Source organism: Cyprinus carpio, unplaced genomic scaffold (genome assembly GCF_018340385.1).
Source record: "Cyprinus carpio isolate SPL01 unplaced genomic scaffold, ASM1834038v1 S000006749, whole genome shotgun sequence".
NCBI lineage: Eukaryota > Metazoa > Chordata > Actinopteri > Cypriniformes > Cyprinidae > Cyprinus > Cyprinus carpio.
The window spans coordinates 1113923-1126084 of record NW_024879348.1 but is presented as its reverse complement, the minus strand read 5'-3'; the positions used below and the strand labels follow the sequence as shown (position 1 = coordinate 1126084).

General features: G+C 34.8%; 1 pseudogene; it reads right to left on the bottom strand.

Moving 5' to 3' along the window:
- Positions 1–3706: 3706 nt before the first annotated feature.
- Positions 3707–11230, bottom strand: LOC122134542 (annotated as a pseudogene).
- Positions 11231–12162: the final 932 nt, after the last annotated feature.

The window sequence follows — 12162 nt, the reverse complement described above, 5'->3', positions numbered from 1 at the left end:
CTGCAACGAGACATCACATGGACACTGACAATGACTGGCAACAGGAACAAGCATGCATTCATACTTAAATGTTAGTATGTGTGCATAAACATGGTAGAAGCTGCTGACGAGGATATGAGCTCTGAAAGAAACAGACAAACACTCACACACGCACACACACACACACGATCCAGTGCTGCTGTAAATAACAGGCTCATGTGTTCAGGAGAGAACATAAACATCATGTAAGCATATTCATCAAATAAACACACATTAGCAAATCATTAAAATAGTCACTATTTTTAAACATCATCAACGTGGCTAATATATATTCTAGCATTGCACAGCTTTAGGGCTTAACTGATATTTTTGGCGCTATCAGGTTAAGACTTATCTTATAGCATTGTTCCTACCCCAGTCCTTGAATGTGATACACTGCTGGCATCCTACTACTTTCTAATGAGATGTTTTTCTAGATTGCCAGTAAATACTGTGCATCAATTTCAATAAGTTTTTTTAAGAATAAAGTTAATATTGTTTTGTTATGCGCTTTTTCCCTTAAAAATACTTGAATAAGAATTTCTTATTTAACTGTAATGAAAAGTAATTGAAGAAAAAATTCATGTCACTGGTCGTTTCTGCATAAATATTCAAAAGTCCTTAAGGGTCATCATTACTTTCAACCAATGAAATTCCTTAAAATCTGTTGATTACTAGTTGATAATGGTTGGTTTTGATTGATTCAGTTTTAAATTGATATTTTCATTATTTCCATAACTTGTTCAGGCCTGGATATCATGATTTTAAATTATCATTTTAATTAAATTATGATTTTAGTTGAATTTAAAAATTTTACATTTAAAAAATTCAAACATCCTTGATGTTCCAGGGTTTCGCCATAAAGTCCACCTCTAATTATTAAATGCAAAAAACAAAAAAAAAAAATTAAATCTGTAATAATTCATTAAAAATCCAGTTGGACCATCTTTTCTTTTCTTTCTTTTCTTTCTTTTTATTATAATTTTTCTTTTTTTCTGCTAAATATCCTGTTGCTTTGAGAGGTTTCATATTTTGGAAGGGCAACAATGCTTGCAAATCTAAATTATCAATATGATAAAGGTAATTTGTAAACAGGGTTCATGTAATCAACATAATAATACTAAACAAACAAACAACACAAATAATAAAACCATTTAGGGAAAAGACATTTCTATATTACGTCTACAGTCAATGTAAATTTTAGGAAAGTGTCAGAAAGTGTTAAGAACCATTACTTATGGCATATATTCTATAATAATTTATTTGTATAAAAATTGCAGAAACGGAAAATAGGCTCCAGGTACTGACTGTCTATATCGCGAAATCAACCACAATGCATGGCCGGAGTCTGTATATACCACTTCCTGGATTGCTCTGTTCAATTTATAATGGTCTATGTCAACCGCAATCGTAGAGGTGATTCCAGCATGGTGACAGTGATGAAACCTTGTCCTAAGTCTTGCTGTCAAATAGCACTAATGCACATATACACACACAATGACCTGGTCATGGAGAAGATTTTGGATGCGATCCCAGCATCCAGGCGACTCCTGGGGACATGAGGCACAGCTTACAGGCTATGAGAAGTACACACATACCTGTAAGCGAGCACCAGCTAACACTGAAGTTCCTTTGCGGTTCAGAAATGACAAAATGTACCACTGTCAATGCTCATAAGGATCATGCGACTGGCCACCAAACTGGGTCAGACAACAGTAGAGCAGTTATCTGTGCTGGCCTTGAAATAGCCACATCTTTGATACATAATGACACTTCTTTTGCATGGATGCCACTCTGACACTAATCCAGACTCGGTTTGTGTGAGCTTAATAGGTCCAGATGGAGGTCATAAACCATTTGTGAACTACTGATCTCTCAAATACACAAAACAAGCTACTGTATGTTAACATCATAACTCGATGAGTGGATGTGTCAGCAGACTAAACAGAAGTCAAAGGGTGAAATTATGCTTTTTCTGTATTTTATCTTTTAGAGTGGATGTTTGGATTACAAAGTGATTTTTCAGATGCCCTGTTCGATTTTAAATTATCTGTCATGTTCATAAATATGGAATCACATTACAGACTGTCATCTGTTAGAGATAATATAGTTTTAGCTAATTACGTTGATTTATAGCTCTAGGGAAAGTTGAAAAAAACATTGATCCATGCATAATTCAGTTTGGAGATGAAAACGCACATATGGAGCATGCAAATCTCTCTTAATCTGTCTGACTGTTGCTGAATAGCTGTATTATACAGAAGTAACAGATTCTGTGAAGGATTACATCAGGCTTTTGAACATTCAGATTAGTAGGTCAGGTAATTAGTCACAGTCATTTCTAGTGGCACCAGATTGATCTCGTTCCAATTAGAGACTAAGGATTGACATCGGATAACCTAGCAGATTTATAATGGTAAATGCCTACCCTTACGAAAAAGAAGTTTATTCAAGTGTGCTATTAGTATACTTCTTTTAAACTAAAAATAGGAAAGTATGCTTTTAGTTTACTTTTTTATGTAATTCTCAGAAATTGCTCCCTGCCCGGGCCACAAAAACCAGTTATTGAAACCCCAGCTGCAAAAATCGCTTGCTCATGTTTGACATCACATATATACAGCTTAGTCAATCATAAAAGAGATCAGTTACATAGGGGTCTTACAAGTAAAACAACAAAAACAAACTATTTAATTATTAGTATCAGAGACCGCATTAAAAAATATGAATGCAAAGCTAAAAAAAATCTAAAAAACTAAATCTAAAAATAAACATTTATTCATATATTTATTTTTTAAAGTGTTTTCATTTTAATATTTTATAAAAAAATACACTTTTGTTTAAAAGTTTAACATTTTTTAAATTGTTTTTGAAAGTGTCTTATGCTCACCAACGCTACATTTATTTGCTAAAAAAAAAAATTTACAAGTTAATAATATTGTGAAATATTATTACAATTTAAAATAACATCTTTCTATTTGAATACATGTTAAATGTAATTTAATCTCGTGATGCAAAGCTGAATTTTTAGCATAATTTCTCCAGTCTTCAGTGTCACGATCCTTCAGAAAACATTCACATATGCTGATTGTCATTTATTGTTATCCATGTTGAAAAGAATTGTGCTGCTTAATATTTTTGTAGAAGCGGTGGCACTTTTTTTCAGGATTCTTTGATGAATAGAAAGTTCAAAAGAACAGCATTTATTTAAAACAGAATCTTTTGTAAGATTATAAATGTCTTTACTATAACTTGATCAATATACCGGATCCTTGCTGAATAAAAGTATCAATTTCTATATAAAAAAAAAAAATCAACTATAATCAAACTTTTGAACAACAGTGTAAAAAAATACATAAATTATTATATATTTAATATAAATAGGAATTTCTAGCAGAGAAACTACTTTTGTACTTCTTAAACCATTTAGATCAAACAATGTTCAGTGCTGTTAAGTTAATTCATCTATAAACAGCATAATTTTATGTATCATGATACATAATTTATGTCCAGAGAACAAACTTACATGACACATTGTGCTAAATATATTTGTTCAAACTCCTAACCTTTAGCATAGTCTTTAATCTTGGCAAGAATCACTAATAAAGTAAAAATTCACTACACTGCGCATCTCAAGGTAAAGAACATACTTCACCTGGGTCTGGAGCAGTGGATCAGTAAACAGTTCCTTTTAGCAGTACAGGAAGCTGACATTTAAAGTGGAGTTCAGCCAAACTGGGAATAGCACTGACCTCTCAGAAGGAACAACGAACCAGTACTCGTGCTTCCTGTCTCTTTGGGGCGTACTGCTGCATGGAGGCACTGGCATGGGAAACAAAAGTCTTCCGCATGGCCCTGCCAACCCGCAGGCACAGGAACTTGTGCGACTTGGACTTCTGCTTGCCTTTGGGCCCCGGCACAACTGGGACAGAAAACAAACAGCACAAAGCACCTGTTTTTCACAGTTATCTCAGCACGTCAAATTAAAACCCAAATCTTGCATTCTATTTTTACTAATCTATATTTGAGTATATTTATGGATGCAACACATAAGCTGTCATACTGAATGAGCTGATGCTGTTAGTGTGCTGCAGAGCAAATTAAATCTGTGGATCTACAGCCAGCCAATCCAGCATGACTAACTGAAAATGTATCTTTCAGTTTATTTTTAGGGCCTCATCCTTATTAGACTGCAGCAGTGATACAACAGGATCATATGTAGGCTGACACCTCAATATATTTGTACGTTCTGTTATGTCATCAAGATTGGATATCTTTTATATAAGCAATACCCTTGGGAAAGATAAATACAATGAGAAATAAGCTTAAAATCAAAATGAAAAATATTCACAACCCATTTTACTTGCATTTTTTATTTATAGTTTAGAGTGAAATGACGTATTATAAAGAAGAAGTAGGATGCCGGGACCCATATATATGTATATATACATGCATACACAACATGCTTTTTTATTTTTGAATATTCAATATTTGAAGCCAGGGCAATAAGCTTGTAAACAAAGTAAAAGGGTCAAATTTAAGTTTGTGTTGATGTTAACAAGTGTGCTAACCTTCGTCTGTACTCTGTCCCTCATCTGCTCCAATCTCATTAGCTGGTGTGAAGTCATTGGACATCCTTTGCTCTCCTTCCTTCATTTCACTGGTTGATTGCAAAGTCCGAGCTTCCATGCTTTTCTGTGTCTCATGGGCTTTTGCAAAATCCTCAACAGCCACAGTGTCCGAACAAAGTGACTCAGATGTGGTGCGTGATTTGGCCTCATCCACAGGCTGGGCCCTCGTAACGTTCTCAGACACAACCTCACTGGACAAATCTGTAGTATTCAGACTCTGCTCGATGCCACTATCCCTCCATCCTCTTCCCTCAATTTCTGCATTTTGTACAGCTTCTTTTACATCCTTTTTGTCAGTCATTGAGGGTTCTTCGGTGGCTGTGGCGACCTGATTGATGGTTTGCACCGATTCAGAAGACGCACCGGAGGACTTTATCTGCTGCAGCTCGTCAGAAGATGTTGCGAGGGCATCATCACGGACTGGAGAAAGTTCTGACTCTGTAAAAACGTCTTCAGACAGAGATGCTTCTGTGCTACGAGGGGCCGTACTGGCACTGTCGTTGCCCGTCTCACGGATTCGGTGTGCTGCATCGGCTGCGCTTGAGACGAGGCACCCTCTTGAGATGGCTCACCTCAGTTACAGAAGGCTCTAGCTCCAGATCTCTGGGTTGACAAAAAAATAATTAATATGAATCGTGTCATTTCAAAAGTCATGCATTTCCAGTGGTAAGATGTTTTCTGGTTCACATTGACTCCATAGTAATTATTTTTCAATACTATGGAAGTCAGTGAAGACTATCAAACTGTCTGGCTTACCAACATTCTTCAAAATAAATCTATTCTTTTGTGGTTGAGACCAGCTTTAGGGTGAGCAAATGGCAAATTTCATTATTATCCCTTAGGCCATCAAGCAACTTACTGTGGCACAAGCTCTCGGACCCTGATGTCGGTGATTTCCCTGCACATGGCTGCAGACTGCACCTCCTCCAGCGGGCACATGATCCCGTACTCCTCACATCCTCGCTCCTGCACCAGCCGGTCTGACTTATGAGGGTCAAACATGATGTTGTTTGGGGTGACCAAAAGAACACCACTGACTATACCCTGAAAGACAGAGAACAGAAGAGAAAGATGGACTATTATACAATGCTCTTCTATGTCCAGATTTGATTATCAGAGCAAAGACGGAACATGTTGTTATTGCACATTGATTATTCTGGCCACAAAAAACACCACTTAGGCACGAAGAGATCGACATGAAATGCAAACCAGCCAAGCTTATATATATATATATATATAAATTTTATTTATTTATTTTTTTATATATATTTACATAAATTTATGTGTATATATTTATATTCATATTAATTATATATATAATTATATTATATATTTAATATATAAACGTAATTTATTTTTCTCAAATACATTCATGTGTGTGTATTTATATATACATAATAAATATACACAGTACTTTTTGGATACGATTAATCGTTTGACAGCACTAGTATATATCTTTTAAATATTTTCATTTCACAAGTTCACAAGTTTTGCCACAAAAACACTCATTGCAACATCCCAGTAGATGAGAAAATGACTTCATTTCTTTCAAGTGAAAGTGAAAATCAGATTTTTTTTTACACAGAAAACCCTCTCCCTTGAAACTTACCTTGCCATCAGTGATGTATTTGCAGTTCATTTTAAGGAACTTTTCTGTAAGCGCCTCTTCTTCCTCGGAGGTGGATGACACCACTCTGGCTGGCCGAGGGGGCCCATGGCCGGGAGTGCTGTGCCTCCGATGGACATCATCTGAATCCTGTCGGGATGAAGTTTGAGGGATAAACAGCTCAATCAGTGGTAGCCCTCGCCACATCACACTGAATGTGGCCCAACCCTGAGCTTATGATACATCCACTAACACCTACACATAAACACACACATATAAACACACACAACACACACACACACATCACACCCACACAGAGTCATCATAACAAGGAGGCTTGGAAATAACAAAACCCATTAAGGCATAAGGTAGATCCCTTGAGGGCTCTTTTTGCTGTAAGAAAGCTGACAGGCGGAAACCAAGGAGACTGAGGCAGGTTTCCTAACATGATGCAGCACAGGTTGAGTGACTGTCAGCATCTTTGTGTGTGTGTGAGAGCTCATTATAGGACAAGAAAAAGAAGAAATCACTTGGTGCTGACACACCAATACAAATCTAATGATTATAAAAACTTACTTTCAGCTTTTCAACAAAATGTTGCATACATTGCAGCAGAATCCTGAGCTGAACTGTGAACAAACTGAAACTCCTGGATTTGAGCTAAAAATCACATTTTCAGATATTGAACACATGGTTGACTTCTCGCCCGATGCATTCCAACTTCTCACACAAAGAGCTCAGTGAAACCCGGACACACTGAGGCACCTTATACTTGACAAACAAACATCACATGCTCATTTAATACTAATCAAAACTCAAAGAAAACCAGGTTGTTTACTGGAGTGATCTAGCACTGAGAATCAGATATATTTTTAAAAGTAGTCAACTAACTATAGGCTATTAAAATTACAGGCATATGTGTGTGCATTCTTAATCGTGAGAGGCATGTTAATACCAGAATACATGTGAAATTACTGTAGTACAAGCGAGTGCAAGTGTGCCTGTGCATGCTTTATCCATTGATGACTCATAAGGAAATGCAAGTGTGTACCCCTGAATCTCTGGCAATGGGCAGCATGACCAGCAAACCCAAGACCATATGGAGCCGGAACTACACACAGGGACACACACTAATCCAACAGAGGTGACACAATCCATTTGGCAACCTCAAAACGGCAGTCCAGGACACAAATAAAACCCTTAAAACACACAAGGACAGATGAGCTCACAAGTAGCCATGGTGATCTTCCTTATTTTTTGTCATCCAATATCACCAACTAGGGACAAACATAGCTGGGAGGAATGCAATCTGTCTGAATACAACAATTACTTGAATCTCTGGCTTTATAAAGGACAGCTGTACCCAAAAGGGAAATTCATCACCACCCCCTTGTGGACACAAAACAGTTGGAGACTAAAGAAATAGTCCATCCAAAAATGAAAATTCAATTATCATTTACTCAACATTATGATGTTCCAAATATGTACAGTGTTTATGGAGTACAAAACGAAAGCTATTGAAGAATATGATGGCTATATTTTCCCTTTATTTATAATTAATGGCAACTGGAGCTTCTAACAAACACACAAATATATAATAAGTATATAAGACTTATGCATCATAATTAAAGTAAATTTTTTAATAGGCGTAGCAATAAAGAAAAGGAAAAAAGCAAAATGATGTAAAATAAAACAAACAAAGACAAACAAAACAAGACAAAATAAAACAAGAGAAGACAAAACAAAAAAATTTGGCAAAACAAAAAGACAAACTTAATCAAAATAAAAAACAAAACAAGACAAGGAAAAGTGAAAAATAAAACAAAACCAAATGAGACAACAATACAAAACAAAAAATAAAACAAGACAAAATAAAAAAGAGAAGACAAAAAACACAAAACAAAACAAAACAAAAAGGCAGGATTTCTTCTAATCAACTTAAGTTGAATTTGAATAAATATGTACTTATATAAATATCGATCAAAGCAGGTCTTTAAAAGGTCTTCAAGCATGCAAAGGAGTTTGGACGCTGATTTGGATCTCTTGCCCAATTTAATTGGACAGGCTCAGCTCAGTGACTACAAATTAAAATAAATGGAAAATAATTGAATCGATGTAAAAATGCAAGGTATGCAAAGTAATAGTCTATAGCACTTCAGTTGCATGTTACATGGTCTGCTGAATAAATTAAGACATGCATTGAATTAGTGTGAAATCATGTTCCAAGCCGTTTCACTTAATAACTTGCTGTGTTTGAGCTGAATAAGTCTTCATATTATACTCAGTGGCCCTTAATGAAACCCAACTTATTACATGGATTATTGAATATCTAAAAAAAAATGTGCTGTTAACATTATCCCACAATTCTTCTGGCTTGAGTATCATGACCTCGTCATTCAAAATCCATATTTTCATTTAAAACAATGATAAAGGACAAGCGTAAGCCTGTGCTCTCACTATATATGATCCCCCTGGAAGCTTTGGATGAAGACTGAGATGGCACTTACTGTGGTGGCCTTCTCCAGGTCAGCCTCTGAAGAGGTGGGGGAGAGGGGGCTGATGGGACTGAGGGAGGGAGAGCTGTCTGCACTGGAGATATATTCCGGATCAGGTGACATACAGCACCTAAAAAGCAAGACACGCAAAGAATTTATATTTATATCATCTCACGTGCACACAACATATGCCATTTTTCCAAGTACAATTAAAAGGGCTAATGAAACTGACAAAACACAAGCAGACATGATATACATTTACATTTTCAGATTAGATCTAGTCAATATAATATTTTTTTTGAATTAAAAAATATTCCATTAATTTCTCAAAGATATAATGTTATCACTACTAAACTCCCACAATGTTTAAGTGGGAGAGAAACTTTTCATAAATGGACTCACTGACATATAGATCTGTCGTTTTTGTAAAAAACTAAAAGTTAAAAAACAATTAAGGCATATAAAGTGTTTGATCTCGAACAAAACAAAATGTCAAATAAAGAGATGAACTGCCATTCACAACTCAGCAATGGAGCTATTTACTGAACAATCAGGACTTTTATTTTTCTACAAAAGCCACAGTTCTTACCCAGAGGACTATTTCTCTATTTTAAATAGTCCCAGTTCTTACCCTCAGGATCACGATATCTCTGCTCATTAATGTGAAACTGTGGAGTCACCACAATGAATCTGCTACTTAAGGAGGCATTTGAAATTTCAGAGAGGGCATATTTTTCACCTTACCCTTTATTATACTAGACTCTGGGAAAAGCAATTGACTGGAAGAGAGTTCAGCTGGACATAGAGACCATCTGCTCTGAAAATTAAAAGACCATCAAGTACCTTGCCAGGGACTACGGCGCGAGAGAAGAGTTTGTTGAGCTGGACGAGCTCGTTGGGAGTCGTGTCAAACTTCAATGCAATGCTGTTCAGTGTGTCCCTGGACTCCACCTAGAGTTGAGGCACACACAAAAAAAGTTAGATATTGTTTTCGTTAGCTTAAAGCAAAAAGTTTTTTAAAATGAAGACATCAGCTTCTTACGGGCTGACTAAGCATTTGAATCTGTTGGAACAGCAAAACAAGGCCCTTGTGAAAACCAACCAAAGCGTTTAATGAGATGTTCACCTGTAATGAATCATCTAAAAATTAAGTATACCATATACAATACTGGGAAATGTTTGCAGTGATTCACATTTGCACTTTCAAAAATTGATAAGTTTACATGGTTAAAAATATTTAAAACACTGTAAATGCAAAACTGTTCGACAAATCTTTCAATTTTGAGGAAAAAAGGGAAAAAAATCATTTCATAAAAGCTATATAGTAATCTTAACCATCAAAGATGTTTTACTGTAGAGGGAGAAACATTTGTTAAATGTCTTCACTAGCTGATAAATTTATAAAAACAATTAAATTAAAAATTATAAAAAAAAATTTAAATAAAGCTAAATAAAATAAAAAACATTTGAATATAATAAAATACAAATAATAAAATAATATTTTTAATAAAATAAAATAAATTTAAAAAATAAAATAAAATAAAATAAAATAAAATAAAATAAAATAAAATTAAATAAAATAAAATTAAATAAAAATAGGAGTGACATTTTAAAATCAATACTGGAGTGATAAACAAGATCAAATAAAGCAGAATGAAATACCCAACAGTCTTTGCTAAGCAAAGCCCTAAAACCAACCAGTGTATTTTTACAGATGTACACCTGTAACAAAATGCATCATATAAAATTATGGTTACCATATAGTTACTGTTTTGTCTCCAATTAATCTAAAAAAATGTGCAATATTAAAAGAAAATAGTGCTGTTTTGTTTTCAAAATTGCTACATTCGTCCAGTGTTCCATGAGAATATATAAACCCACGATACCAAACAGTTTAAATCCCCCTTTTGTATGATTTTGTCCATTTAAACCTAAACTAAACAGTTTTTATATCATCTATAACTCTCTAGGTGTTAAGTCAATATCTTTCAAGGAGCACACATGGTTTGATTGTGGCTGAAGCCAGAGCGCTCCCCTTCAAGATACAAATATCTGTCCTTCAAGTGCCGTGGGGATCTTATTTTTTGTTTTTTTTTTTGGATGATTGTCTACTTTCCAAATAGCATTCAGAATCTCTCAATGTCAGGGTTAAACATACCGAAGAGCGGCACAGAGGAGGATATTGAGCTACATCTGCATGTATGACCACGGAGTCTGAAAAAGCCTTAAAAATAATAATAAAAAAACACCTCACCAATAACAAATACAAAGCATCTTTCGGGATCTTTGACAAATGATTTGGTGAAACAGTATTGGAAACATAACATCTATAGAAACTGAAGTCATGAAAAAAACCGCATTCGTGAATTGAGTCATTATCTCGAGACACAAACTATGATGAAGCATGCATGTGTATTAACTTGTGTCCGTTTGTCTGCGTAACTTGGCGTGGGCTTGTTCGCAGTTGGCGAAGATGTTGACATCGTCGCTGATAATACCTATGAACGTTTTGATAAATCCCCCGGTGGGCAGGATCTCAGATAACCAGAGATCACTCCGTCACCGGATCCAAATTCATTGATTTCTCATTGGGGTATCGCTTACAGTCCAACTTTGGTGGGACATAAATAATAGAGGACGACCATCTCACAGTCTGCATTCAATTTATCTCCTTCAGAGGGGACCCTTCACTGCGTCACTTTACTGATTCTCGCCCTTACACACGTTCTTTCTGCATATTATCCTTATACGATATATATATAGGATATATATATAATATATATACTATATATTTCTATATTATCTATATATATATATAATACTCTTATATACTCTGGTATAAAATCTTGGCACTAATAAATATAATATTAATTATAAATAATAATATAAATAAGTATATATATATGTTTGTGTGTGTGTTTGGTGTGTAATATATATATATATAGATAACATATATACACACACACACACATACGCACATACACACTTTTTAAAAATTAAAAAAAATTATGTTTATGCTTTTCAAATAGTCTCTAAATGCTCACCAAGGCTGTAAAACCAGTAATATGTGAAATATTACTACAAGTAATAGTCAAATACTGTTTTCTAGGTTAATATATTTTCAAATGTAATTTATTTCCAGTGACGCCAAAGCTGAATTTTCATTATCATTACTCCAGTCTTCAGTGTCACAGGATCTTCAGAAATCATTCTAATATGCTGATTTGCTGGCCTATATGAGTGCCCAATCATAAATAATTGTTGTTATTATTTTTGCTGATTAATATTTTGCACAAACCATAATACTTTTTTTTCAGGATTCTTTGAATAGAAAGTTTATACATGTTTTTTACTCTTTGATCAATTTAAAGAATCCTTGCAGAATAAATCAATTTAGTTTTTATTATTTCTTTTT